This window comes from Delphinapterus leucas, chromosome 17, assembly GCF_059928025.1.
Source record: "Delphinapterus leucas isolate spDelLeu-1000000601 "Yukka" chromosome 17, BTC_Dleu_Yukka2, whole genome shotgun sequence".
Lineage (NCBI taxonomy): Eukaryota > Metazoa > Chordata > Mammalia > Artiodactyla > Monodontidae > Delphinapterus > Delphinapterus leucas.
Genome location: NC_143145.1, coordinates 49,958,934 through 49,973,039, shown reverse-complemented (window position 1 = coordinate 49,973,039; position 14,106 = coordinate 49,958,934). Strand labels below are relative to the sequence as shown.

Below are 14,106 nucleotides of genomic sequence, written 5' to 3'. Positions count from 1 at the left end.
GTACCTGTTCTATGCCAACATGACACCCTTTGCTAAGGGAGACAAGGACAGTATCACTCATGATCCCAAGAGCAGAGATGCTTGTATTGAAAGGTTCAATTTTATCTGACGTTTCCCTTAACTTCATCTCTTATTAGGCAACAGTAATACCAGACACCATTTTTGATTACTTACTATGTTCCAGGCACTGTGCTGAGCACTTCCTAAACCAGCTCATTGATCGCATTATTATTTTTGCATAAAAACACCATTTACAAACTCAGAAACTCAGTCTGAGTGGTTAATATCTTGCTCAAAGTAACATGGCCAACAAGTGAAGTAATGTCGTAAAGTCATATCACAGTTAGCAAGTAAAATAATAGATCCAGGACCTCAATTCAGATTCATTTCACTCCACTGTCACTTATCTTAACTTCTATTCTATACTGCCTTCAAAGTACTATATCGAAACTGAAGTTCTTGCATCTTCAAAGTAAAGCAGAAGTCAAAGTAAGTAAGGGAGAGGATCAGTTAGAAACACCATAAAGCCAGCTTCTACATCAGAAGCCCGGGAAACATCGTACATTATTCTCTCCTCATTCCTCACATGTAGATCTTTTGCAAGTGTTTGTGCTCTTACACCAGCTTCCTGACATGTTTCTCTGTCTCAGGTTTTGTCCCAATAATCTATCCCCTGAATTATCACATGATCATCAACCTAATATCCAAGTCTGACATGTCACCCTTATATGGAGAACTTGTTAAAGGCCTTCCATCATCTGGTCCAATGCCCCACATAAAGCATGGGATGTAGCCCCTTATGCTTCATCTCCTGCCATACCCTTGCTTCCCAGTAGAGTCCTTGGTGGTACAAGAGTATGTATATTTTTCTGCACACATCATTCTGTTCCATACATCCTTTTTTTTTTTTTAATCAAATATGTGCTTCCTGTCTCCTTGGATGCTTAAGTACCTCTCTACATTTCTAATAACCCAGCACACATTTCTATCTTAGCACTTCCCATATGAGATTAAATATAACTATTTTTGTGTTCTTTCTCTCCCATCAACCTGGGCTACTTCAGTGCTCAGGCCATGTCTTTTTCATATTTGAACTTTCAGTGCTTAGTCAAGGGTCTAACAATACATGTTTATTAAACGAAGTAAGTCAAACTGACAGCAAAAGCAACCAACCAACAAAAAATCAAGAGATATTCCTCGTTTTTCTAGTAGAACATAGGAACTGCTTTGGCAAATAAATTTGGTGATGAATCAAAAGATCCAGGTGTTTCTCTCAGGTTTCCCACAGCTTTACATTCATTCGTTATGTAATTTCAGACCAACCACTTTATGATTTGAGGTGAATCTCAATTTCTTAATTAGTTAAATGGTTGCACTGGCTCACCCTTGGGCATCATTCCAGACGTAAATTCTATGGCTACCATTCTAACTTCCCTGCAAACTAGAAATGACATTTCAGTAGATATAATTCTTCTAGAGGTCACAGATATGAATCAAACCAAGATCTACACATAAAGAACAAGAGAAACATTAAAAAAAAATTGTTTTGTAGGCAGAAACTGCTTCCCCAACCTAACTATCCACCCTGAAATGACATGCCCATAGTTTAAAGGAACTAAGTAAGAAAATGTGGAGAGAAAATTGCAACAAAGCACCTCAAGTAGAAATCAAGCCCTAATCATTGGGACAGTATCATAGCCTTAATGCATCTTTAATGTCTTATCTTATTCTACCTGAAAATCTGCCAGAATTGGCCTGCTTTCTACCTTTACACCTGAGGAACATATTGAAAGCTTACAGGGCTGAAGATTCAGGGGCAGTCATCCTTGGCTCCAAGAAGCCCTGCTTCCTCAGTGAAACAAAGGTTTAGCTTGAGAAACAATATCAGCTATGGCACGGGACTCCACATGAAAAGTCCCTCATTAGTGTGGCTGGGCTGTCGGTTTTCTGGGGCAGGCACAGCATTCGTTTCTGTAGCTGTAACATACTCAAGTTACTGGTGTTGGAAAGCTGTCCAAGCAGTTTATGAAAATATCAATGCGGAGCCTGCCAGAGTCATACACACTGTATTTCAGTCAAGTCCCTCTACTTAGAAGGCTCAAATTTTAATTCTAGAAGTTGGGGACTTTATGGGTTGGTTGAACAAAAGGACATAAAAATTTATTGTCAATTTGTACATTGTTGAAGGTTTAAGGCTTTGGTAAAGTGGTATTTGGTCACAGTTGGCTGGTTCCTAAAACTAGAATCCTTTTGAGGTTATTAAGAATCAATTAAGCATTGTTCTCCTAGGTATTGCCATGGCCCCTTGGCGATTTATACAGGGTTTGAACATTCATAGCTTCTTTGTAGGTGCAGTATAAATGGGTCTGGTTTAGGTCAAGGACAGTCTTAAAACTAAAGAGTGGATCTCAGGGACAGACTAATGAAAAGCTTTACAAGAAATTCTCTCAACTATCTTCTCTGCATGTGCCCAACTTTAAAGCATTTAGCAGTTTCCACCGACCTTCTCTAGAACAAAGCAGCCAAATTAAGGACCATATTTATTAAAGACCCAATAAAAATTACACTGAATTAGAGAAATGGAACTAAAAGTACCCAGTTTATAGTAGCATGGAGACTTCTCAAATTTGTCTTCAGAAAAGGAGACAGTTTTACTTGAAGACATTATAAAAGTCTTAATTTAAAAAAATCATGGTTGAGGGATACATTAAAAGCAGATCATAGGTCTCAGCTTTTAGTGAATTTGTTTTGAACCTCCTGAAGCAGACACTGCAAATTTTTACATTCTAATGAGTGAACTAAAAACATATATTTCAAAGCAAGTAGCACTCATAAATTACATTTATGACACATGAGGTTGCTGACTGCTGTGCAGGGAGCACAGAGTAATGGTTCTAATATGCACTCTAGCTTGATTTTCTCAGTTCCCAACATGTTCTAATTCCACACTACAAACCTTTAAATGGCAGTTATATTTTAATTAATGTGATTATGTGCTGCCATTAGCAAACCCTCCCGCAGCACATTTCTCCTGCCAGGCCCATGAATGCCCGTAAACCATTAACATAAAAGGGCTGTTTGCTTATTAAATTCATCTACACAAATAGGCAATGGTTGCAATTGTTGATTTGCCACTGAAACAACAGAATGAGAAGGAGCTTCCCCTGCCTGGCACTTGCAATTATCTGGTGTAATTAAGTCTAATTTATAAAGCCCCCCTCAAATGAGAAAGTAACAATCTTTGTTAATTAACAAGAGCATTTGTAAAGCTCCTTAACTGCATCATTCACAGTCTCCTGGAAAAAGGGGAGCATGTGGCTATTGCAATGGAACATGTTGCATATGTGTATTTGTGCATTAATCTGTTTAGAAGGTCTAATGATTGAAATGGGAGCTAGAAGTGGATGTTATATTACTGAGGAAGGAAGATCTACTGTTTTCATTTATCTTTACAGCAATGTGAGTGCTTTGTCATTATCTTCTGCACATGGTTTCATTATTCTGATACAGCGCTGTGCATTGCCTCATACCATCAGGCCCATAAGCCTGCAGGGTACAAGGGCACTTATCTTTCCTGATGACTTTTGAATCATTTAAAACAAGTTATTAGTGAAACAATTAAAATGATATTAGTTCACAATTGTATTTACAGCTGGCAGGCATAATGGAACATTCTGAATAGCAGTCGGGGGTTCTCAGAATGGATGGAAAATGCTGTTAATCAGAGACAAGAGAAACCTCTAAAGAAAACCGAAATTGCAAGAGCACATTAATTGTATTGGAGCATTTCATTTAATTGAGAACAAAGGGAAGGTAAAAATCATATTATCAACGTTTTATGAACATGAAGAAATAGAAAAATTACTATGTCATCTGTCACACCTATTCTACTGGAAGTGAAAATTAAAAAGGCAGTATTTAACTTTAACCAGAGCAGGCCAAATGCATCATGTTGTTATACATTTTCATTTTCAAAGGGAGCGCCAAAATAAAATATAACAAATTAATTAACTCATAAATACAGAGGAAGACTGTTGGACACACACCCACATGGGAAGATTCCAGTGAAGTTTCGAGGTGGTTAAATGACTATAAAAGACAATGAAGGTTGTCCCTGCTCCATTCCATTCATGATTCTTAAGAAATTACTGTGATCCGATTTTCTGCCAGGAGACAGATAATATAATACATTTATATAATGTGTTATTTCTTCATTACCTTCGGTGGCAGAAGTCCCTGGAATTTATCAGACATGGTTGACAATATATAGGCAGATGACTAGCCAACTTCTCTCACATAAACCAATCTGAAACATGCCCTGACTGGTATTGGGAATGGGAACCATTGATCACACCACACTCTATGTGTGGAGGGTGTTGATATGTGTTTGAAGGAGGTAGAAGTGAAAGACTAAAGTAGGGGTTGGTGACAGTTAGAATGAGGTTGATTGGAAGAAACAAGACTCATATTTGGGAACTCAGATTTTGTCAGCAGCTCTTTGCAGGAAGCAACTCTTTGCAGGAGGCCCTTTGTTCTGTCACTTTAGCAAAGCTATATTTTAATTTAACATTTACACCAAGTACCCCCATGCTTCACTAATCTCCAACCTAAGCATACCACTCAAATCTTTTGATTACACAATGCCTTGTCTAACCTGTTGATTCTTTTCTTATGTTGAAGAAGTAGGAATGAAGAATAAATAGTTAATGGATGGCTAGATCTCTTCCCCAGCTTCCCCTTCAGTAATCCCATGGGCAGACTGTGTGAACAAGATAGCGTCTAAAGAAAGATCACAAGAAGTCAACAAACCTGCACACAAGGGAAGATGGCAAAAAATCTGGTCCCCTACCTCAATAATTAACTAAGATTATTCCCCACTTTTCCCTTAAAAAACGTTCGTGGCCAAGCAGAATCACTGGAGTTGGTTCTTGGACATGAGTCCACCTTCTCCCCAGGTTGCTGGTCTCCTGAATGAGCAAACTTTCCTTTTCCAACCAACAGCTGTCTCTTGAGTATTGGCTTTTGAGTGGTGAGCAGCCAAATCTGAGGTCGGTAACAGTTTCTTCAGTGAAAATCTAGTTCATTAAACCAGTGAGCTGGTCTCTAGTTCAAATCAGTTTATTTGTGGGTTGTATTCAAAATATGGACCCTGACGTAGGTAGTTGTATTGCTATCAACAACTTAAAATCTTTAGGTTGGACAAAAATATAGACAGTCCAAAGAGCATAAAAATAGCACTAGCTATCAACCTAACCACTATGACTCCAAGATGGCAGTTGTGTGGATAAGCATGCCACAGATTGGGAACAGAAAACAAGTTTTTATATACAGAAATAATTTAAAGTGGATATTAAAATAGTGAGATAGGTTTCCAAATGAGGAAATATTTTATTGACCGAGAAAGTCTGAACCCACTGAAATGATTGCATCACAGTATCATTAGACAATTTAAGGATACTTGTAGAATTGTGAATCTCAAAGGAATAGATTATAATAGTAACAGTTAATCCTACTGAGTTCTTATTGCAGAACAAACATTCTAAATTTGTGAATTGACTTTACGAAAACTATATAACATTTCTCAAAAAACTATGAAATATTAATATCTTCATTTTATAGATGAGGAAATTTAGGTACAGAGATTTATGTAACATGCCTGAGGACACACAGTCAGTCACTGGGAGAAATCCTTCCCAATTGGTTAGACAGGTTATAATCCATTTAACTGAATATTTGTACATATATATTGTTCTTAATCATGTATCCTCTTCCACTGAGAAAAATATTTAAAAATAAATACCCTATGAGAATTTCACTATATTAATTTCTCTAGCTCTGAATTTACAAGCTGTATATATTTATTTATATAAAAATAAAATAATTTTTGGTCTTAATAGATCAGATAATTAAAATAACATTTTTCTGGCTGTATTTTATTGTCTGCTGACTCGTAAAGTGGGGTGGTGGAAGCTGGAGAGGGAAAGGGTAGTGAAAATATGATGGAGTACAAAAGTTAACTGTTCTTCAGTTTTTTTCTCCTTCTGGTTTTCTCCTATTCCCACTCCCCACCCCAGGTACATGGAGTTCTCTGGTCCCAGTACTATTCCAGTTTGTGGGGAAAATGGCATAACTATGACTGACTGAAGTGACTACCTAGTTATTCTGCCAGTAGATCTGAACTGGTTTAAGCTCACTCTTATGGCAAATTTGCCTAGAACATTATGTATACACTTGACTCTTACAATAAGTAAAGTTTATGAATGGCTGTTTCTTGGCTTAGTGTTTTTAAACTGCAACTGGTACCAAGTAATAGACTGATGGTTTAGGGAAATACTTCATAATCTGTAATACAGTACTTTAAAATTTTCTCCTGAAAACATATAAAAACAAAAATATAACACTGTTAACTTTTTGTTCAGTTGTTTTCAATCAAAATTCCAGAGTGTTTATTATCCTACACGAGACACTAGGAGAAATATTTCATACATGACACGTAACCATGGTGACAGGATAAGGCATAAGATGATAGTTATTGGGTCTATATAAGGAGACAAAATGGGATATGAATATTATGATGAGTCTCGCCATCTTGCAATTCTATCTTATTTTGAAGTACTAGGATCCACTATTTAATGAAGAGAGAAAAATTAGTTATATGCGAGCTTCTTATCTATGTGCACCATTCCATTCCATTTGTTTTACTTAAATCTTTCTTAGGTATAATGGAGCCTCTTTAGAGAAGGAAATCTCAAATGACAAAGAATCATTACAAAGAATTTAATGAGACACAGCAAGTGTGAAGTTCAGTGTGAAGGAAAGATGGAGCTGCTTTTATTTGTCTGTCTTGTTATTCACAACATCCATAGTGAAATAAGCAACAAGATACAGATTTAGTTAAACATGCTGACTAAAGAAAATACAGAAATACTCAATACACATGCTGTTAAACACTGAAATCGGCTATCCTGAGAGCTTGTTGGATTTCCTAGTCTGAGAATGTTAGCAATTGTGAGAATTACTTGTTTAGTCTCTTATGAATCCCAGAAGAGGAAATTAGATACAGGAGACCTCTTCTAGACTGAAGAGTTTAAGTAATGTTTATTAAACTATATATATATATATATATAAAATCATTAGATAAAAAGTTGTAACCCAAATATATAGTTCAGCACCTACTTACACATTAGAAGCTCCTTAAATATTACTCTCTATTACAGCTTAAAGTGCTTTTTAACTCTTAAAATGCTCTCATTATAATTGCTTCAATGGACAAAAGCTTCTAGCATTGAAAGGCAGAATTGTGTGCCATTGCTATTCTCATTGTATAAAGATCAATTTAGGACTTCCCTGGTGGTCCAGTGGTTAAGAATCCACCTGCCAATGCAGGGGACACAGGTTCGATCCCTGGTCCGGGGAAGATCTCATATGCCGTGGGGCAACTAAGCACTTGCGCCACAACTACTGAGCCCACGTGCTGCAACTACAGAAGCCTGCGTGCCTAGAGCCCATGCTCCGCAACAAGAGGAGCCACCGCAATGAGAAGCCCACGCTCCACAAGGAAGAGTAGCCCCCGCTCACCACAACTAGAGAAAGCCAGGGCGCAGCAACCGAGACCCAGCGTGGCCAAAAAAAAAAACAGATCAATTTACACAAGATGTTTAATGAAAAAAAAAAGCCACTGACAGACATTGTTGTGCTATATAATCAAATGCAATGTTTTAATTTAATGGCAAAACGTAGCCACCATTAGAAGGGGGGAAGGTGTTCTTGCTTTGTGATAATGTCATAAAAATTTGACTCGCAAGATATACGGTAGAACTACCTTCAATGTTCCCATACTCACAAGGATACCCATATACGTGTACCCTTACTACAAAATTTAATTTCAGAATAAAGCAAATTTTAGTGAAAATTATGCTTCTCAAGACAGGTAATCAAGATAAACTGAATTTGTCATTGCCCTACAGCATCCTTCCAGCTGGTGGTGCTGTGTGCTCAGGACTAAATTCTACTTAGCACACTTTTTTCTTGGAGTTGGTCCTGGCTGCAGTCTGCTTCCCAGCCTTACCACCCTCAAAACAACTGGGAGCCAGGGACACATACTAGGCAATAAAAATAATAACAGTAAGAATATTTTTTCATATTATCTTTCCTTTAAGCATCCCCAGCTTATGGTTAAATATTTATTAGCAAAAAATTATTAAAATTCACTCAAATAGGTTGTTTTCCACATTCTAGGGGTCTTTAAGAACAGGTCACAGGCTGATTTTCAGTTCCTTCTATTGATTCTTCAGAATTACTGAATAAGGAGAATAGGGATGGAAAAGAAGACATAACTTCCCTAATAAAACACTTCGTTCTGCCTTCTTTTTCACTCTTTATTTACAGAGAGAGAGAGAACAGAGCAAACGGTGGGAAGCTGAAATGGAGTCTGAGACCAGGACTGCAGTTTTCCCTCACTTTGCCCAAATTCCAACACTCTTAAATATTCCTCTAGTTTCTCCATGGCCATAAAAAAGCAGGAAAAAATGAGGAAGTCAGGAAAATTATTGTTTCGTTACACTAGTAATAGGTCTTTCCTTATTGATGATGGAATTCAGTGTGGTTTCATAATGGGTCCAGTTAAATTTAATTTATGTTTTCTAAGTAATGTGAAAGCAATGTCAGACTCTCCTCTGTGTTTTGAGAACAGTCTTTCAAGTTTCTTTGGTGTGTTGATATGTTACTAGAACAGCAAGTTACCAAGTGAAACGTTCTCTTTGACGGAACTCCCTTAATTCCTTTGTTTGACTAACTTCAAACACTGTTTTCTAATTGCGTTTAATCTAATTACAACACATCTCCTGTTCCTATAATCCCTGGTCACTACTGAAACTTCTAGGCTCTGGAGTTATTGCCTGTCCTTTTTATTCTCCCGTGTTTCTTTGCTTCATCTCTCCCTGCTTCTGCTTTCCTCCCTCTCAGTCCTTCACAAGGAATATTTTGAAACTTTATGCAATAGTAAACACTCTTATACTCATCGTTAACTCATTATTTATCACAGGATCCAAAGGTAGGAAAGGCTTTCTCTCGCTTCCTAATCACGGGTTGCAGACCACACGTGCTATCCCACACACCACACTACTTTCCCTCATAGCTGCCGCCTACTGTTTTCCTGGTGACTGCTCTCTGGTTAAGGATTTGTGTTGCCTTTTGCGATACCCAGACACCATGTTCTGTGACATCACTCCTCATACAGGCTGTCCATCCAACCGTCCACATTTATGGTTCTTAACATTTTTATTTTAACTTGATAGAAACAATCCTTTATTAACACAAAATTGTCCTCTTCTTTGACGGATAACTACCTCTTTATGCAAATGGCCCAAACAGCTATTCCAGAGAGGGGACCTACAGAAAATTTGATTTGCAGTCGGAGGCCACAGAATCTTATTAGTTCATTGGAGGAATATCACACACAGAGAGAAATACACCTGCCTTCCCTGGGTGGTGTTTAGAAAATCTGATTCCTATTCCTCTACATTTGCAAAAGTACAAATTTTATAAAACACTATCTAGACACACCCACACCCACACAGAAAATCTCAAATGCCCAGGTTTTGATCTTCCCTGAGAACCCCGCCCACCCACCCACTCATGCACTTACAGATGCACAGATTACACACTCAGTTCAGCCCTCCATTCCCATGAAAATATCATGCATTTGTCATCTAAAAATGCCATCAGATCAAAAAAAGCAGACTCTAATTCCTTCCTCTTTATTCAGAACTATGTAATCATTCTGACTCTCACACGCTCTCACTTAGTGGCACCTCTAATTATTTCCGTTTTCTACTTACCCCTCCTACAGCTTTCTCCACATGCCTCACCCCACTCATCAGCAACCCCTTTTGCTCTCACATCTACTGAGTTTATATCGTAGTGCTCAGGAGTTCAGGGACCATAAACTACCCATTTCTCCATCTACGTGAAGGGTGCCAGATGGTAGTACAACTAGGCAGAGCCATCCTTAATCACTATGAAATCTTAACGTAGCTTCACGCTGCTAACTTGCTCTTATCTCCAGCCCCGCCATGTATTTGAGTTTGTTCCTGGCACAGGTGGTCATGAGAACCATACACCTATCAATCCCCTACGTCTTCGATCTCTTCTGTCCTCCACTTGTAGAACACAATTCTAAATCAAGTACAGAGTCACCCTTTTCATCTTATATACCTGTGCAACTAAGTGAACTGTTGGAAAAAATACAACAGCTTTGAAGACTGCTCTTGCTTCAAACCCACATTTTCTAATCTACCTCATCTTTTAACTTTATTTAACACTTCACTCTCTTGGTGTATTATAATAGCTCTTTGTTGAGAAGATAGAGGCCCTCAGGTATTGACTTGAGTATCTCTGTACATTCTTATCTCTGCCATCCACCGCCAGACAATAGGATGTCCCGCTTCCTGTGTAAACTTGAGATTTCTTCCTTCCCTATTATTCCATCTTCAGCAAGACCAGGGTTATTTTGCTTTCCTTCTCTCTGTCTTGCCTTCCTCCTGTCTGTTACACACACACACCGCTGTCAAAGTGATTTTCCTAAAACACAAATACTATCACGTCACCACTCTCCTAAAATCCTCTTCAGTAGCTCTCCACTGCTCTTAACTGAAGTCTAAATATTTTAACTTAGCTTTTCAGACCCTGAATTACTTGATTCCAGATGTCTCATCTCTTGCACTTAGCTCCTGTTGTGTTAGGGCTTTTTGCTGAATCTTTTGCCTAGAGCACTACCCTATCATCTACTGTACCCTTCATTTTATAACCAGGCTGCTCTACCCTCCAATGAGTCAATCCCCTTTCACCCCACCTCAGGGTTCATTTGACACTTCAGATTTCAAATTACACTTCTACTTTCTCTAACAAGTTATTGCTGAGCCTCCAGACTCCTACTGGGTGACGTGCTCCCATGAAATCCTGTGTTATCCCCAACATAGCTTTTATCACAGTTTGTTTTATTTTTTGGTTTCCTTGTCTGTTTCCCGCTAGACCCTAAGTACTATAAAGTCAAGTACTCCATTCATCTTTTTCACTGATTTTTCTTAGAAGCCAAGCATTAGGAAGTGACACATAAGTATTTTGTGAACTAAACAGCACTAGAATTGACCCAAGATCATAAAACTAAGAGCACACATAGATAAGCAATTCAAATCTGAAAGGACTCACAAGAGGATACGACCTATTTTGCAAAGACAACAAGGCAGAATGGATGTGTTATTTAATAAATAAATAAATAAATAAGGTCATTTAGCAGAAAAAAAAAAGGACATAAAAGAATCAAGGTAAATGTTCTTTGGTAAATGTTAGCAAAATTCCTAACTCTTTAGGAATTACCTCATGGTTTACTCCAGAGTGAATAAGGAATACTCAGATTAAAAAGACAGCATTTGCTTACACAACCTTACTATAGCCTGACCTCAAGTTCCAGAGCAAGTTGAGGGCTTTCTACAGAGAATACCATTAATCTCTTTAGATTACCAGACGCATCAGAGGATCTGGAGAACCTATGGGCTGTGTGAGAATTCCAGTGCACAGACTGGAACTATTTCGAAAAATGGTTGACCATCAGAAATAAGTCCCTATACAAATTTTCTACACTGAGGTACAAGAGACATGGAAATTGTGTATTATTGTTTTTGATTGCTTGACTGTTTTTATTGAATATACCCAGTGCACTCACACTGGTTGAAAAAGATTTCTTCTGTTTTTGTTTAATACATTTACATTGTTTACATGAGGTGATCTCCCTGTATTAATTTTAATTATAGATTTTATTTATTAAGTGCCAATCATACTAGGCCCAAGGTCGGAGTGAGAGAAGACAAAGATAGAACCTTGCATTTGGACTGGTTCTTTCAGAGAGAGAATGGGCCAGCAAACTGTCAGCAGGGCCATGACTATTTTGGCCAAAAATTATCACAGATAAAACTAGTGCTATCTCAAGGTTATTTGAGAAATAACTATTCAGTTATATAGACTAATTAATGGTCATAAATAAACTCAGTGCTGTTTACTTTGCCTTATTCTGGGTTTTGTGATTTGAAGAGAAACAGAAAATTCTTTCAGGACCTACAGAATTGCAATTAACACGTAGAAATATTTGAAAAAGAATACATCTGAAAGCATAAAGATATTTGAATTATTTTAAATTATTTAATTATAACATATTAATATCAAATATAAAATTATTTATTAATATAAAATGTCAACCTATTTAAATTTTAACATAGTTTAATAGACTATGTTAAGAGACTATAGTCTCTTGTATAAGAAAGGTCTTGAGGTTAATGGGTCTTAATTTCAGTGAAAAGAAAAAAAAGAAGAAATTAAACTACACTATGAATAAAAATGTCCTCATAGTAAGAGTGGCTAAAATTAATACAGATTATTTAAAATAGAGTATTCATATAAAAGACAAATTTTATGAAAAAGATTAGTAAATTCTCAAAGATTGCAGAAAAATTATATTTACTTACTTCATGCCACCAAATTGGAATAATTCCCTATAGCCTTTCTCAGAGCTATTTTGAAAATTAACTCCTGGTAGTAACAGAGAAACAACGAAACCTAAAATATACATCAGTCTATATACTCCATGGAAGTGATTATTAAAGTTTTATTTTCAACCTGAGTTTTAAAAGACCAATCTATGACCTGCTGACCTGTAGTCATTGAATAAAGTTCTGTCAGTAGGTATTTTAAGGTAATGTTGCTGAGCTATTTCATTTATATATATATATATATATATATATATATATATATACACACACACACTCTGACTCAGTTTTCTAATAACTGGAAGGCTTTGCCATGAAAATTCTAATAGCAAAGAATTATCAAGGTGTTACCATGAGTCAGAAACTGACCAGTGTTTTTCACATATATAACACGGTGGTTCCTTAATTGTGAAATCCTTTTTACTTTTAAAGATTATTTTTTGCACAAGTGTTTTTCAGGGAAATACATTCAGCTTTGATATTTGCAAAAGCTATGAATGGAAGAGCCATCAGGGGTTTCAGAAGTACTTTGACATGTCAAACTTATTTTACTTTTTCATTGGTAAAGTTAAATTTGGTAGGTAGGAGTTCGAGGCCCAATAGTAAGACAAAATTTTCAAACTCAGTCTATCATGAAAGGAAAACTAAAAGAACTTCTTACCTAAGACTTACTTATGTAATAGACTATTTTACTTCCATTCTCAATAAAAATTGTCCTGGAGACTCTTTTATTTTGAAATGGTTCTTGGAATCGAGATCCGTCAGACTCATCTGTGAATCTTGTTAAATATCTAATGCTATTAAATGTTACAGGTGGCCAAACTGTCAAAGGCAGGAGCTCCAACTTTGTTAAATGTTCTACATAAGATATTTCATAGCTTTTATAGAGATTAGGATTAAAAAAAAAACAAAACAGGGCTTCCCTGGTGGTGCAGTGGTTGAGAGTCCGCCTGCCGATGCAGGGGACACGGGTTCGTGTCCCGGTCCGGGAAGATCCCACATGCCGCGGAGTGGCTGGGCCTGTGAGCCATGGCCGCTGAGCCTGCGTGTTCAGAGCCTGTGCTCCGCAACGGGAGAGGCCACAACAGTGAGAGGGCCGCGTACCGCAAAAAAAGAAAAAAAAAAAAAAAAAACCTCATGTGTTTTATTGATTGCATTAGTAAAATCAGATTAAGGATTCTGCATTTGAGTGGGAAACCCTGTAAGGTGCAGTCATTGAAAACAGAGTGGGAGTGATTAAGAGATTAGTACCTGCCTTTTATCTTGCCTTAGACTGTTTATAACTTTCTATTCAGTTACTTTCAAAGGTGTCTTTTCATGGCTTAATCCTACTTAGCAAAGTGCTGCAAATCATTCCATGTTCATAGAGATGGATGTCAAAGGACTCACCTGTCTTGTTGATATCAAGACCTGCTAATTTCAAGGCTAATTCATTGCTGTTACCACTTGCAGAGGAAACCAGGATATCATGTATTGCATTTCTTCTACCCGTTCTTCCTGAAGCAATAAAATCTGCATATGTAGTTTCCACATCAGTCACTGCTAACAAATATTCACATAGCAGGAG

At 37.3% G+C, this 14,106-nt stretch overlaps 1 long non-coding RNA gene across 1 annotated transcript in view; it reads right to left on the bottom strand.

The window, feature by feature from the left end:
- LOC115802445 (uncharacterized) overlaps positions 1-14,106 on the bottom strand; it is a 133,984-nt gene that overhangs the window by 28,865 nt on the left and 91,013 nt on the right. The window contains exon 3 of the long non-coding RNA XR_016388422.1: positions 1-14,106. This exon is cut by the window's left edge and continues 28,865 nt beyond it. This is a non-coding gene — a long non-coding RNA (uncharacterized LOC115802445).